A 16,846-nucleotide genomic window follows, 5' to 3' on the forward strand; every position below is an offset into this window, starting at 1 on the left:
CTTTAGACGCCTCTTTTCTAATTTAAAAAAAAATCTAATTTAGCTAGCCTCTCCTCGTGTCAGTTTCTCCACCCCTTTTATTAATTTGGTAGCACTTCTCTGCACTTTTTCTAGTTCCATAATGTCCAAAACTGTACTCCATATTCAAGGTGTGATCTTACTAACACTTTATAAAGTGACATAATTATGTTTACTTCCCTTCCATCCATTCCCCGTTTAATGCAAGATAAGATTTTATTTGCCTCACAGCTACAGTACTGCATGACATTGGACACTATTGCTAAGCCAGCTGTCTACAAGCACTCCTAAAGTCTTCTCCATCAAGGATTGACCTAATGTTGCCCCATTGCATTTGTAACTCGACTGTTTATTCTTGTTTACTAAATGCATAACCTTACAATTATCTGTATTAAACCTCATCAGCCATTTACCTGCCCAGTCTTCCAGGCCATTAAAGTCCTTCGGAGATAAATTTACACCCTGCTCTGATTCTACTACCATACGCAATTTAGTGTCATCAGCAAAGATGAAGGCTTTGCTCTCTATGCCAACCTCAAGGTCATTAATAAACAAGTTAAAAAGCAATGGTCCAAGTACCAATCCTGGTGGTACTCCACTCAGAACTTTAGCACAAACTGAAAAGCCTTTGCAAAATCGAAGTAGACCATATCAACTGCATTACTCGGGTCTAAATTCCTACTTACCACCTCAAAGAAACTAATAAGGTTAGTTTGGCATGACATACTTCATAAATCCATGCGAACTATTGCTAATCATTTTGTTATCTATTAGGTATTCCTGAATATAAACCCGTACTAAACCTTCAAGTAGCTTCTCCACTGTTGGTCAGGTGTAACATGAGGTGTGAAAGTAAGACACGATATTGCGTGAAACGGGTAAGCATCACAGTGTTGTGAACTTCTTGTTTCTTGAAACATCATTTAATAACTAGGAAATAATTTGAAATAGTATCGCACTCTGCTGCACTAGTGTTTGACGCCCGCTACATCTGTACATAGCACACCTGTTTTTTGAAGCTTTGTATCACTTTTTAGCACTAACATTTTCACTGGTGATTATGTCTATTGCATTGGAACAGTGATGAAGAAAAGAGATAGATAAATGTGGGTGGAATATTATAATTTTACAACACTGTTCAAATCCAATAAAATATATAAACAGGAATGCTACAAATAAAAAATAGCGCATACTGTATCTTAAAAATGTATATAGATCTTTATAAAAATATAATCAACGTGTGATAACACACATGTCACCGTATAATTTGCAGTTTTACTGAACACATACAGTACTGTACATCTGCATAACATAGGTAAAACAAACACATGTATTCCCATTGTCATGTGTGTAACAAAGATAAGGAAATACTGTATACAAATGATAAAGAATTGGTAATTATGCAGAGTGGGGTTCTCTGGTAACCGTTTTCTATTGAAAATGTTTTAAATATTCAGTCAAGCCACTTCACAATACAGTATACTGAATAAGTGCGTTTGGATGGAGATTATACGTTGCTCATTTAAATGTTTCTTCCCCATGCTTTTTCTGTGTCATTTCGATAAGTGATAACTTATAAATTCGAAAAGTGATACAGTCACTAACTCTCAAAGTGGCAAAATAAGCCAATGTAATAAATGAGAAAACAAGTCTAAGTTAAGAAGGTATTAAGGCTAAATGGATCAAATGGCCATTATTTTTAAAATCCCATATGTATATTAGACATGTAGGTGTACTTTTAACTTTGTGTTTTCCTGTGCCCTTTATAGAAATTCCCAAGGGGGTAGAGTATCAGGGATTTTCGCAGTTACCAGAGTATGATGGTTCTGATTGAGAAGGAGAACCACCACTTTTTAAATTATAAATCCAGAGTGCCACTACTTCAATCCAATGCCAGAAGACTTGCTACGGCTCATTCAAGTAAATGGCTATTATGTGACTGCTGGAAAGGGGTCCTATGGAATAGCAACACTTTCTAAATAGTGGCATTTGTGCCCCTAGACATATTGGCACTCAATGGGTTAAGTGAAAGAGTGAAACAGGTTATAATAATCAGAGGCATGTTTCATTTGATGAGGGGAAAAAACATATTATGCATATTACATGGTTTACATTAACCATTTGAGTGCCAGGTGGGCTGTGGCACCAGAGGGACACGGCCCCTTCTGCACATTGTGATCACTCCTCAACTATCACATGATCACGTTGTCACCACAGTGATCCGAGCGGAAAAGGGAGGTCCTCCTCTTCTGTTCATATCACGTTCAGGTGGCTTCTGGTGTGATGGCCCACATGATGTAGAAGCTACGTCATAGGGCACCCAAGGGTTAAAGCAGCAATTCGCCCCAATTTTTTAATTTGTTCTCTTTTTGCATGATTTACACCAGAGAGTCCTACAGAATTGAACCCCTCCATTTTCAACTATAGGGACCCTACAGTTTCCGAGTTACTTACAGTTTTAACAGCTGGTGCACTCTCTAGATTTTTAAAGATAGCACCAGCCTCCTATTGGCTTGCACTTTGGCCACCATTTTGTTTTCCTAGTAAGGAAGACTGAAAACTAAAACTTTACATTTCTGGGAAACAGAGGGACCTTGGCTACAAATCATGACAATTGATTGGTGGCAGTATTCCTAAACAACTGCTATTGTTTGTGGGAGAAATGATTTTAATCATTTTTTTTCACTGTATTATATGAGCACTTCATTAGTACTTTGTTGATTTTTTAGCTGTAGCCTTATTAAATAAAGATTTACTTTTTAAATATACCAGTCCGTATAACTCATCAACTCTGGATGAGTGACTCATATTTGACTTAGAACTATTCGGGATCAATGCTATTTTCTAATTTTGACAAATTAAACCCATTGTACTCACCCATCATCTGTGGATCCCCCGTCTACTAGGAGGGTTCTTATAAGCCAAACAGTACCGTACATAAATTATCTAGGGAATTATTCTTCAGAATTATTCATGCAGGATAAATTGGCCATTCATTATTGATCTTACACATACCCCAACCTCAACCCTTTTTTTTTTTATATAATTACTGATCTCTGTACTAATTTTATTACGTTTTGAGTGCTTGGAATAATCTCCCTACTGAGGTGTTTCATTTTTTCCCCCACTAGTTTTACCCTTTGTGCACCTACCTATATTGACTCAAGGTTGAATATTTACAGTAGAACTTTGGGCCTTATTCAGAAAGCCTCGATAAGGCCCTTATCGAGCACTTATCACCCAAAATGGGTACTCGTATTCAGATAGCCTTGATTAGTGCTCGATAACGGCCTGTATCGCCGCAAAATTTTATCACCATCCGAAATTCGCCAACTGAGCAGCGATCAACCGCTTATCGATCATTTTCGGAGGGTTGATAAACTTGCGCGATTCAGAGACCCGCGAGTCGGCTGTCGAAACCTATCGCAGCAATAAAAGGCGTTCTCGCCAAATCCAATTCACCACAAAAATTTTGGTAAATTGATGGGGAGATGCCTCGATGAGCAGCGATGTGTCGGGACTTAGAAAAAATCAGGCCCCTTTCCTGCCTCAGATTGATGCCGGGGGTCTCCGGAGCTGATAGCCATTAATAGTAGCTCCGGACGCCCCCGGCATGCATCCGAAGTAGGAAACATGCATGTACAGCAACTTCATTACCTTAGTGGCTAACTGCTAAGGCAATGAAGGGGTTAAACACCTGTGCTAGGCTTACTGTAAGAAACATACAATACAATACAATACTGTGGCTAGCAAGGTTGGGTTAAGGGGGAATTTGGCCCTTAGTGGCTGTTTAGGCTTTGCGGGGGGGTTGCGGAGGGAGTTAACCTCTTTATTACCTTAGCAGTTAATACCGCTAAGGTAATAAAGGGGTTAACCCAACTGCTACCCATCCGCAACGTCTAAACACCCATCCTTAGGGCTAATTCCCCCTTCACCCATCCGTGAGGCCTAAGCACACACCCCTGACTGACTATACCCACCCTATACCCATTGAGTAGTATAGTGGTACATCATACCCATATAATAATAATATGGGCATGATAAGCCTCTATAGCACTCAATGGGCACCCTAATGACAATAAATTAATACACAAGACACACAGTAATAAAATGTAACTAAACTCCAAAAAAACACACTTCACTAAATAAAAACAGTAGCCAGCTAATCCAATCAATAGAAGCAATCACAACATCAACAATGAATTAATTCAACCATTACCCAATCAAACCAAATAATTTCTAAACCAACTCAAAATGAATAGTAACACTAACCAATCCAAACAATGTATTACTCCAACATTAATGAATGTAACCATTAAAACTCAAAGAAATAAATTAAAACAATCTCTGAAGTAACCATAAAACACATTAGCTAATGTAGCCCTGCTTCCTAGCAAACACAGGCCACTACCATATGCTGTATTACCTGTAGGCTCACAGGGTCTGAGCCTCTGCCACGGAGAGCCTGGGGTACACACAGTACCTATAACTTGGTGCAGCGCCTCCACCTGCGACAGCTTCCGCCCGAGGGGAAGTGGGTCTTCGCAGGACTTATGTACATAACACACACACACAGCAATATCCCTTAACCAATTAACTTTACTTGCAGAACCGTATGTTATACCAACAGGTGTCCCTCCCTAGAGGAGACACTATACTCGCGTCTCGCCAAACGCTCACCCTCCCATTTCCCTTCATCGGGTGATCCCACCCCGTGTCCAGTTCCCCTTGGGAATAGTTCTCCCACCCTTTAGTGAGTCAATGAAATGTGTATGAGTGTGACTGCGCAGCCACTGTGTCCTGAATGAAAGATGGTACCGTTGGTGCACTTTAGAATTACCTGCCGGGCACTCCAGTACCCGGTGCGGCTACAATCTTCACAAAGGATCAGTGAGGTGTAGATGACGTCACCCATAGGTGTATAGGGCGATCCCACCCAGACACGCTGCGGCTCGATAGCGGGGTCTGAGCCCAGACCTCCTGCTCAATTAGAACTGTCCCAGTGGTGATAGTGTGGCCATAACGGGAACCGGAACCTAACTATGGCCAGTCCCTAGCTCCGCTTGTCTCTACGGGGACTCAGGGCCTAACTGGGCCTGGGGCATGTGGCCTAGGTAGGGGGCGGTCTGCCTCCCCACACCGAAGCTCCTTCTCCTCTCCTCTCCAACCAACTCTGACCTCACGTGCGCGCAACCTCTTCCTTTTCCTCCTGGCCTCGCACTTCATTGGTCCAGGCGCATCACGGGGACCCACGGGGGCTGCTGGGACCCATCGTGCTCTACCTCCTTCGCGGGCTTTTCCTCACCCTCGCTCTGCACATGCGCAACCTCTGCTAGGCTAAGTCTGCGCTCACGCCAACCACAACATGGCGGCTCCCTTATGTGGAACCTCCGTTATCGGAGTGTTCCTTAACTGCAGCATACCTACCCATAACAACCAAAAGGGTGGAAAAGGGGTCCCGGCTACATCCTCCTCCCTGCGGATTCCAACGACCCCGCTTGGACGATACCTTAAACTGGCACAACGTTATATAATGGATAATGCTTAACATAACATTCTTCCTCTAAATCAGATTGTACATCTCACTAAACATCACAATTACTGATTTCACTCGATTGCGAGCCCACTGCTGAGCCTGATAGTGGGGTGCCCCAAACTGATCGTAGGCCATCCTCATTGGAGGTTGCCCATTCCTCTGACTTCGCCTTAACTGCTGTTCGGTCACTCCCTCGGGAGAGTGACTGTCTGAGTCTTGCACCTGGACTTCTTCCCTTCAGGGGGTTGCAATTTCTACATTGTCATGGATGGGTACGAAGCACGGGCTCAGCGGGTCCAATACTGAATCTTCCGTTGCCACCCCCGGGGGTGAGCGCTACCGGAGCCCTTTACCCGAAGCTCCGCCGGGAGGTGCTCTCTGTTGAGGGCCAACCTTTGAGAGGTTCCCTCTTGTGTATCTTCCAGAACATCGGAGTTCCCTGACTCTTCTTCTTCCATTGATATCTCCCCATCCAACGAGGATGACGGCCATTCCAAATCCCCCTCCTCCACTCGGGGAATAGGGAGTAAATGATTCTGATGCCAGTTCTTCACCCGGCCCTCCGAGTCTTTAATGCGGTAAACTGGAAGGCCGGGCATTTGAGAGGCTACCTCATACACTCCCTCCCGCCATCGGTCAGCCAACTTATGTTTCCCCGGTACTCCCAGGTTACGGAGAAGCACTGCATTGCCAGGTTTAATGTCTCTGTGTTTAACTTTATGATCATACCGCCTTTTATTCCCGGCATTCAGTTTTTCGGTGGACTTCTCGGCTTGTAGGTAGGCACGTTGCAGATTCTCTTGCAATCGCTGCACATAGCGGAAATGTGTAGTCTCGGTGGAGACTCTTAACCGTATGTCCACAGGCAGTCTAGCTTCTCGGCCAAACATGAGAAAGTAGGGTGAGAACCCGGTGGAATCGTGTCGCGTGCAATTGTAAGCATGCACTAATGTTTCCACATGCCGACTCCATTCAGTCTTTTCCACCCCCATTAATGTACCTAACATGTCTAGTAAGGTACGGTTGAATCGTTCCGGCAGGGCATCCCCTTCAGGGTGGTATGAAGTAGTGCGGGACTTATTGATATGCAAGAGTTTCTGCAGTTCTTTTATTAATTTGCTTTCGAAGTCTCTTCCTTGATCTGAATGGAGGCGTTGAGGAAGCCCATAATGCATGAAGTACTTCTCCCAGAGCACCTTGGCCACCGTAATGGCTTTTTGATCTTTGGTCGGAAAGGCCTGGGCATATCGGGTATAGTGATCCGTGATGACCTACACATTCCCTATGCCACGGCTATCAGGTTCGAAACACAGAAAATCCATACATACTAAGTCCATGGGTCCCGTACTTTTTAAGTGGCCCATTGGGGCGGCCCTGGTGGGTAAGGTCTTCTGCTGAATACACCGCACACACTGTCGGCAGTGATACTCTACTGTTTCTCACATCTTTGGCCAGAAAAATCTATCTCTCACTAGTCCAAAAGTCTTGTCTATCCCCAAATGGCCGTGTTCATCGTGTAGAGCCTTCAGTACCAAGTACTGTAGTCTTTTTGGCAGTACTAATTGTCTTCTGTTCGGGTGATTATGATACTCCACAACTCGGTATAGCAAATTGTCTCGTATTTCGAATTTGTCAGCTTCCTGCATCAGTAGACCTCCTACATCCCCCGGGGCCTGTCGGAGGAGGGCCGGGCGATTTTGTCGGATGGCATAACGAATGGCCCCTGCAACCGGGTCTTGCTCTTGGTATCGTACCATATCTTTCCAGGCTATGATCTTGTCTGGAGTAACATGCATACCACTGGGGTCTCGATAGGCTTCCGGGATAGCATTTGATGTACACCCTAGAGAATCAGCCACTCGTAATTCAGAGAATGCCACTTGGTCATTGACTATGGCAGCTGTACCACATAGGGCCCTTATTCCGGGTCCTGGAATTTCTTCCCACTGATCTTCGTCAGGGGGTAGTGGCCAGCCCTGGTCGCCTAGACAGGGCGTCCGCTCCAATGTTCAGGGGGCCTGGCTTGTATTTCAAGGTGAAAGTGTAATTGAATAGAGCGGCCAACCAGCGATGCCCGGCCGCGTCGAGTTTGGCGGAGGTCATGATGTAGGTGAGGGGATTATTGTCGGTCCGCACCTCGAATGACACACAGTACAGGTAATCACGAAGTTTGTCCACAATGGCCCACTTGAGGGCCAAGAACTCGAGTTTTTGCACGGGGTAGTTCTGCTCACTGGCAGTAAGACTGCAGCTGATATACGCTACAGGTTGCAATCCCTCGGGATACTTTTTATGTAATACTGCTCCTAGGCCGTTAAGGCTAGCATCCACATGTAGTATATACGGTTGTTCGGGGTTGACATAGGCCAGCACGGGGGCCGCCGTCAGACTCTGTTTCAGATACGTAAAGGCTTGTTCACACTCGGGTGTCCATTTGTCCCCGAAGGACTGTCGAGCAGATGTGGCCTTCCGGCCTGTGTCCTCCGGATATATTTTAAGGAGGCCGTTGAGGGCTTTGGCCCGTCTGGAGTACCCCTCCACAAAACCTGCGATAGTAGCCGCAGAATCCCAGGAACGACCGCAACTCCCCCACATTGTCAGGGCGGGGCCAATTGACAACAGCTTCTATCTTGGCGGGGTCTGTGGCAATTCCCTCACCGGACACTATGTGTCCCACGTAAGTCACCGAGGTCCGGCAGAAACGGCATTTATCCAAGGTGAGTTTGAGCCCTTCTTGCGCTAATCGGTCAAGTACTTTCAAGAGTCGAGCCTCATGTTCTTCCAGGGTTTTCCCGAAGACTATGATGTCATCTAAATACACGAGGCATTCTCGGGGGTTCAAGTCACCTAGAGTCTTCTCCATTAGCCGCTGGAATGTGGCGGGGGCACCACATATGCCTTGGGGCATACGGGTGAATTGATAGAACCCTAGGGGGGCAAACGAACGCAGTCTTCTCTTGATCCTCGGGGCTCATAGGTACTTGGTAGTAGCCGGACCGAAGGTCCAGTACACTGAACCATTGGCTTCCATGTAGGGTATCCAGGATTTCTTCTATGCGGGGAAGATTATACTGGTCTGGTACCGTTCGATTGTTCAGCGTCCGGTAGTCAACACATAACCTCACGGTCCCATTCTTCTTTCGCATGACCACTATGGGTGAGGCGTAAGGGCTTCGTGATTCTGTGACAATTCCGGCTTCTTCCATTTCGTTGATCGCAGCTCGTACATCCTCTACATCCCTAGGGGCTAGCTGACGGGAACGCTCCCGGAAGGGTTTGGTATCAGTCATCCGAATGGTGTGTTGGGCGTTGCGACTACATCCCACATCCATTTCCCTAGTAGAGAATACGGATCGTCGTTCCTCCAGCTGTACTCGCAATCGTTCTTTCCAGGCGTCCGACAGTCCAGATGAACCGAAGTCAAACTCTAACGGCGATCCGGGTTCGTCCACTCTGGTAGTCTTTACCTGTACGGCTTCATCCACCGAGCTGACGGGGTAAATTCTCCCTATTCGCTGTCCCGCGTCGATGGCCAGGGGGAAAGGCGAAAGATTATGCACCATCACATAAATTCGACGGGGAATGGCTGTTGGCCAATCTCGGAATTCTGTCACCAGCCGATATCCTCGGCGGACATCTTCTTCGGGTGTGCTTTCTAATGAAAACAGCTGCTCCTCGTCTACTCGTTCAGCGTAGGCACACCAGGCGGGTACCCTCTGCGTCTCGCCAGGTAAGAGTCTGGTCAACTCTCCCTGCCCACAGAACAACAGTCCGTAGTCCTCCGAGGGAGATAGAGGAGGAGCTGGATCCACCTGGACCAGCTGCAACTGTAAGCCGGACATGGGCAGTTCGTTAGCTTTGTGTAGATAGGCCCGGATGACGTCTTGTACAATGTCCGCATTCGTGCCTAGGATGATCGGGTACTTGGATGCATCTTTGGGTTCAGGACACACCAAGGCGTCCACCTTCATGGGGTGAGACTTCCCCGTGTTGAGCTGCTGTATCTCCAGATCCACGGTCACCAGCCCGTCCATGGGGTAGTCGTCATTGCTTAAGCCTCGTACTTTGATATGCCCTGCCGCTCTCAGAGGCCGCTTCTGGAGATGTTGATCATAGAACCCCAGATATATGATGGTGACTTGAGACTCCGTGTCCAGTAGTGCGGAGGAGTAGATCCCGTCCACTAACACCCGGATCAGCGCTACCGGTCCCACACGGTTACCCTCCTCTTCGGGGTCTTCGCCACTTTGGGGGGACACCGGAGTTTCTGGGCCCACCGCATACACATCGCAGACCATGGCCTGGGACGTGAACTTCTTGGGTGACGGGCTTCGGTGGCGAGACTCTCCCATCTGACAATCGTAGGAGATATGTCCTTTCTTCCCGCATTTGTAGCAGGACATATCCCGGGGTGGGGTACGGCGGTCATACGGAGGCGAGGTTCGTCCAGCGTATTTCGGCCGTTTGGAACCAGGTTTGTCCGGTGGGTCCTCCTTTTCAGCACTTCCTTTTGGCTTAGTGCTGCTGACTGCTTTAGCCTTCTGGGGAGAGTGAAGCATAAGATGCGTCTCGTGCTCTTTGACTTGCTGCAAGAGTTTGATAAACGAGGGAGGGGGGCCCTCGAGTTAGGTTGTCGCGAATCATGTTTGCTATAGGGTGAGTAGGACTGGACTCTCGTAGGTATAGCTTGCGGAGGTATTCGTCCATCTGGGAGGCAGCCACATATTTATGATGCAGCAGGGGCCCAAGGGAGATTTGCACTCGGTGTATATAGGCAGACAGGTCTTCACCATCCTTTTAATTGATGGCATAGTATTTGGCCCACAAGGCCCCATCATCCTCGGTCGCGCTATAGGCCTCAACTAGGAACTCGATCATCATACGAGCGGTTAGGTCGGGGTATTGCTCTCGATGGATGCTGATCAATGTGGACGCCGGGGGTCGTAAGCACTCCATGAGTCATTGCCGTTTCACCACGTCGGTGCAAGACCATTCCTCCATTACTCCCCTAGTGTGCTCCTTCCATGGGTCAATCCCATCCTCTCCCGTGGGCACAGGTAGCGTCCCCGAGAAGGCCTTTAATTTCCGGTAGCTTTGGGAATGCGTGGCTAAGGTAAGTGCTTCTACTAACGGTGGTAAGCTGGAGGGGGTGATTAACTGGTCTATCTTGTCATTGAGTTTCTGCAGCATATCACTACGCACCCCTACTTCGGCGGATGCGCTAGACCCGGGATAGCTAGAGTCTGACTGACAGCTAGCCGCCCCGCTCGCGGGATAGTAAGCAAAAGGAAGTGTGGGGTCGTCGTCATCTAGTTCCCATACAGGAGGGTCCCGAAGTGGATAGACAAAAGAGCTGCCGCCAGGTGGAGCATCGGGCAGCGGTAGATATTGAGGGACGGCAGGTTCTAGTACTACTAGGTCTCGCCGGCAATCTACTAGCAAAGTGTTCCATTTAGCGTCTTGGTCTATGAGCACATCTACGAGGCGGGCTTTGGCAAAACCCGGTAGTTGTCGTAGGGCCATTTGCAAAGTCTATAAAGGTAAGGCCATAGGTACTCGTGTCACAGATACGGCGTGGCGGGCAGGCGTGTGCATTTGCCGCGCCCAGTCGCGTATTTCCTGACGTGAAGGAAGGGCCATTTTGGCGGTAATTTTGTCTCAAGGGGCACCCCAGGTCTAAGATCTCAGCAGCACCTCAAAATGTAGCACTGTTGCCTAGCGAACATAGGCCACTACCATATGCTGTATTACCTGTAGGCTCACAGGGTCTGAGCCTCTGCCACGGAGAGCCTGGGGTACACACAGTACCTATAACTTGGTGCAGCGCATCCACCTGCGACAGCTTCCCCCGAGGGGAAGTGAGTCTTCGCAGGACTTATGTACATAACACACACACAGCAATATCCCTTAACCAATTAACTTTACTTGCAGAACCGTATGTTATACCAACAGGTGTCCCTCCCTAGAGGAGACACTATACTCGCGTCTAGCCAAACGCTCACCCTCCCGTTTCCCTTCACCGGGTGATCCCACCCCGTGTCCAGTTCCCCTTGGGAATAGTTCTCCCACCCTCAAGTGAGTCAATGAAATGTGTATGAGTGTGACTGCGCAGCCACTGTGTCCTGAATGAAAGATGGTACCGTTGGTGCACTTTAGATTTACCTGCCAGGCACTCCAGTACCCGGTGCGGCTACAATCTTCACAAAGGATCAGCGAGGTGTAGATGACGTCACCCGTAGGTGTCTAGGGCGATCCCACCCAGACATGCTGCGGCTCGATAGCGGGGTCTGAGCCCAGACCTCCCGCTCACTTAGAACTGTCCCAGTGGTGATAGTGTGGCAATAAAGGGAACCGGAACCTAACTATGGCCAGTCCCTAGCTCCGCTTGTCTCTACGGGGACTCAGGGCCTAACTGGGCCTGGCGCATGCGGCCTGGGTAGGGGGCGGTCTGCCTCCCCACACCGAAGCTCCTTCTCCTCTCCTCTCCAATCAACTCTGACCTCACGTGCGCGCAACCTCTTCCTTTTCCTCCTGGCCTCGCACCTCATTGGTCCAGGCGCATCACGGGGACCCGCGGGGGCTGCTGGGACCCGTCGTGCTCTACCTCCTTCGCGGGCTTTTCCTCACCCTCGCTCTGCGCATGCGCAACCTCTGCTAGGCTAAGTCTGCGCTCACGCCAACCATAACATGGCAGCTCCCTTATGCGGAACCTCCGTTATCGGAGTGTTCCTTAACTGCAGCATACCCACCCATAACAACCAAAAGGGTGGAAAAGGGGTCCCGGCTACACTAACATAATATAACATTAAGTACAAGCGAACACCAATCGCAAACCTTTTATTACATTAAGCATGAACAAGCAAACAATCACATCCACATAATAAACTGCAATGAAAAAAAGCAACAGCAATAACAAGCGAGAAAAGGCCCCCCAAATATTGTCATAATAATGTTTTAATCTGTACCCTAAAGAGGTACAGATTAATATATTATCAGTCAGTGTACCTCCCCCAAAAAATCAAAAAACACAGCCAAAGATTAAACCTGTAAAAAGAGACATTTACAAACATTGAATATATTATTTACCATTAGAAGCAATGGCCCTCCGACTCCCAGGGTAACAGGAAGCTCACTTACCTTGAAGGCCCCCAACAGCATCCGATGCCATCCGCCATGAAGATCCGTCTCAGGTACCCCAATCTTCTTTTTTCTTTCTTTGATCACCTTCTTCTATCTTCATCTGTAACCATTTCTTGTTCTTCTTTACCGTCTTTCTTCATCTGTCAATCCAAAATACCCCATGTTAAATCCCAGCCGATGCTGTCTCGTCGTCTTCTTGGGCTCAAATAAGGTGTCACTGCCTTAAATATGGCTTGCGACGTCACATCTACCCTCAAAATGGTGGCTGTTAACCATTTTGAGGGTAGATGTGACGTCGCAAGCCATATTTAAGGCATGTTCCGACTTAAAAAATTTTTTTGCCTTGACGTCACTTAAAGGGAATGATGCCAGTCAATCAGAATGTCTGTGTTTCATTTGCCTTTAAGATGATGTCATGAAGCCGGCGTCACATGGTATTTCAGCCAATCAGAACGTGGGAACCAATTCCACACTCTGATTGGCTGAACTACCTTGTGATACAGTGGCCATCTTGGATTTAGTGATGTCATGTTAAAGGGAAATTAAGCACAGCCGTTCTGATTGGCTGGCATCATTCCCTTTAACATGACGTCACTAAATCCAAAATGGCCGCTGTGTCACAAGGTAGTTCAGCCAATCAGAGTGTGGAATTTGTTCCCACGATCTGATTGGCTGAAATACCATGTGACGCCGGCTTCGTGACGTCATCTTAAAGGCAAATGAAGCACAGCCATTCTGATTGGCTGGCATCATTCCCTTTAAGTGACGTCACGGCAAAAAAAAAAAAATTAAGTCGGAACATGGTTTTAACAGCCAATCAGGTGGCTGTTAACCATTTTGAGGCCGTGACGCCTCATTTGAGCCCAAGAAGCCGACGAGACAGCATTGGCTGGGATTTAACATGGAGTATTTTGGATTGACAGATGAAGAAAGAAGATAAAGAAGAACAAGAAATGGTTACAGATTAAGATAGAAGAAGGTGATTAAAGAAAGAAAAAAGAAGATTGGGGTACCTGAGCCGAATCTTCATGGCGGATGGCATCGGATGCTGTTGGAGGCCTTCAAGGTACGTGAGCTTCCTGTTACCCCGGGAGTCGGAGGGCCATCGCTTCTGATGTTAAGTAATATATTCAATGTTTGTAAATGTCTCTTTTTACAGGTTTAGTCTTTGGATGTGTTTTTTGGGAGAGGCACATTGACTGATAATATATTAATCTGTACCTCTTTAGGGTACAGATTAATATATTATTATGACAATATTTGGGGGGCATTTCTCGCTTGTTATTGCTTTTTTTCATTGCAGTATATTATGTGGATGTGATTGTTTGCTTGTTCATGCTTAATGTAATAAAAGGTTTGTGATTGGTGTTCGCTTGTACTTAATGTTATATTATGTTAGTTAATATGTTTTATGGTTGCTTCAGAGATTATTTTAATTTATTTCTTTGAGTTTTAATGGTTCATTAATGTTGGAGTAATTCATTGTTTGGATTGGTTAGTGTTACTATTCATTTTGAGTTGGTTTAGGGATTAATTGGTTTGATTGGGTAATGGTTGAATTAATTCATTGTTGATGTTGTAATTGCTTCTATTGATTGGATTAGCTGGCTACTGTTTTTATTTAGTGAAGTGTGTTTTTTTGGAGTTTAGTTAGGTTTTATTATTATGTGTCTTGTGTATTAATGTATTGTAATTAGGGTTCCCATTGAGTGCTATAGAGGTTTATCATGCCCATATTATTATTATATGGGTATGATGTACCACTATACTACTCAATGGGTATAGGGTGGGTATAGTCAGTCAGGGTGGGTGCTTAGGCCTCCCGGGTTGGTATCGGGTCAGGGTGGGTTAACCCCTTAATGACTATAGCGGTTAGTAACCGCTAAGGTGATTAAGGGATTAGGGGCCATTGAATGTATTTATTTTGTATATATGCTTTCTTGCTACGGAGGACAGAGGGACCTGCTGTTGTGGTAAGTATAACTGTATTTATTTACTTTATTTTTGTATGGTGATGAATAATGGGCAAATAATCTATTATCCATATCTGGATAATAGTTATTTTTCCCAATACTGTACTTTATGGGTTTGGGCGGAGGGGGGGGGGGGGGGCGTGTATTGATGTTTATTAAAATATTTATTGATATACATTTCTTTAATAGTGTAGAGGTGCAGGGGGTCTCCGGAGCTGAACCACATTGGTTTTATGTCCGGGGACCCCCTGCTTCCCGAGATATAGGCCCCTTTATGGGGTGCCAGTATCCCTCTGCATTGAAATGTCCCGCGTCACGTGACCGGGACATTTCCTTGCATAGGAGATACCGGCACCCCATAAAGGTGCCTGTATCTCAGGAAGCAGGGGGTCCCCAGACATAAAACCAATGTGGTTCAGCTCCGGAGACCCCCTGCACCTCTACACTATTAAAGAAATGTATATTTAAATAAATAATTTTCGGGCAACATTTCCGCTGTGAGAGGCAGCTCTCTCAAAGCAGCTCTCTCTGCAGCAGAAATGAATCACTGGTTCAGGCCTTTTCAGAGGCTCGATGCTGTCGCTTGCAGCAACTCGCCCGTTTTGGGAATTTTGCTATCACTGGTAATCGAGCCTTTCTGAATACCGTGTTAGCAACACCCAAAAAAACGGCATTTTAAATTCCCTGGCGATTTTTTTTATCAACCCTCTCTGAATAAGGCCCTTTGTGCTAGACTACTGCTTCTTACAGCCATAAATCAACAGGTACAGGGAGAAGTCTAGGAAACTGACAAATGACACACATCCAAATATGAGTAGGAGTTACAGATTACATGGTCGATGCGTTTACGTAAAGAAAAGTTGTATTTTTTTTCTTTCTGCGTGTGAGGTAGTTTTTAAAAAACATGTTAATCATCTTTCTTACATTTAACACAGATCATAGGAGATATTTATTCCACAAGGCATGTGTTTCTGATACTGGGAAAATAGATCAAAGTTATAGCAGAGGTAAAGAACTTCATACATGCCATTACAATATGTGATTTTCCAAACTCCTTCGATTGACACTTCTTATATTATACAGTACAGTAGTCTGTCACTTACCATGTGAAATAGATGCAAACTACCTTGATATACACACGTCTTACTTAGCATCAATTTAATGAGGGGAAAATGTAGCTAAAAGTTTAGGCTCCTGACTGATCCAGATTTAATCCTGTTTACTTTTGAATAAAATATAATTATTTCAGGGCTAATTATTTCCCAGAATTAACTGTTATTCTGTCACAAGAAATAATTTTAAAAAGAAGCCCATCTATTTACAAAAAGAAGCTTTTTTTATGAGTGTAGCATTTAAAAGGATCTGTAACAAAATCTATCTTTTACAAAATACAGTTAAAAGTGTTGACATGTTTTAAAAATGAATATTTTGGCTCACACTATAACAGCTTGTGATTGTGGTATAATGCATCCTATTAGAACTTTCATGGTTATCAACATGAAAGTTATGATATGTCAGTTTAAAACTTTAATTATATTTTAAAGTGCATTTGACTTTAATTAGTATTTAGTTAATGAAAGTCTTATTAAAGCAGCAATCCCTGATATATTTCCCCCGTTTCTTTTATATGTGTATTATCTTAACTGGGGTGGTCAGTGGAGCCTGCCATACCTTGACCTCCAGACAATCATTATTGAAATCCCTGTTCTCTGATTGGTTAAAATTCCGGGCATTATCCATTCAGTAATGGTCCGGAATTTTGGCACCTTGCCAAGCTTTTCAGACAATCAGCTTTCAGTTCTCATCCACACACAATGAGAGCAGCTCTCAGTCAGGGGAGGTGATTGGACAGGAGGCAGCACCAAGGCACTGATTCCTCTCCCAACCCTGCCTGCAGAGAGCTCTGCACAGGATAGCGAGAAGAAAGGTTTGTGTGTTGTGTGGGTGTAAAGGGGGCCAGCAGAGTGTTTTGTTGGTGTGTGTATGTGTCTGCAGTGTGTTTTGTTGGTGTGTGTTTTGTTGGTGTACTGTAGTGGGGGGCAGCAAAGTTTATTTTGTTGGTGTGTGTCTGAACTGTGTGTTTTGTGGGTATAGAGGATAGAGGAGGGCTGCACAGTGCAGGCAGTCCTCGGTTATCCAACAGAATCTGTTCTGGAAGTATCGTTGGATTTTGAAAGAA

General features: G+C 45.7%; 1 protein-coding gene across 5 annotated transcripts in view; it reads right to left on the reverse strand.

Moving 5' to 3' along the window:
• PDE1C (phosphodiesterase 1C) overlaps positions 1–16,846 on the reverse strand; it is a 1,267,836-nt gene that overhangs the window by 16,535 nt on the left and 1,234,455 nt on the right. The gene's annotated exons all lie outside the window — the stretch shown is intronic.

This window comes from Ascaphus truei, chromosome 2 (assembly GCF_040206685.1).
Source record: "Ascaphus truei isolate aAscTru1 chromosome 2, aAscTru1.hap1, whole genome shotgun sequence".
NCBI classification, from domain to species: Eukaryota; Metazoa; Chordata; class Amphibia; order Anura; family Ascaphidae; genus Ascaphus; species Ascaphus truei.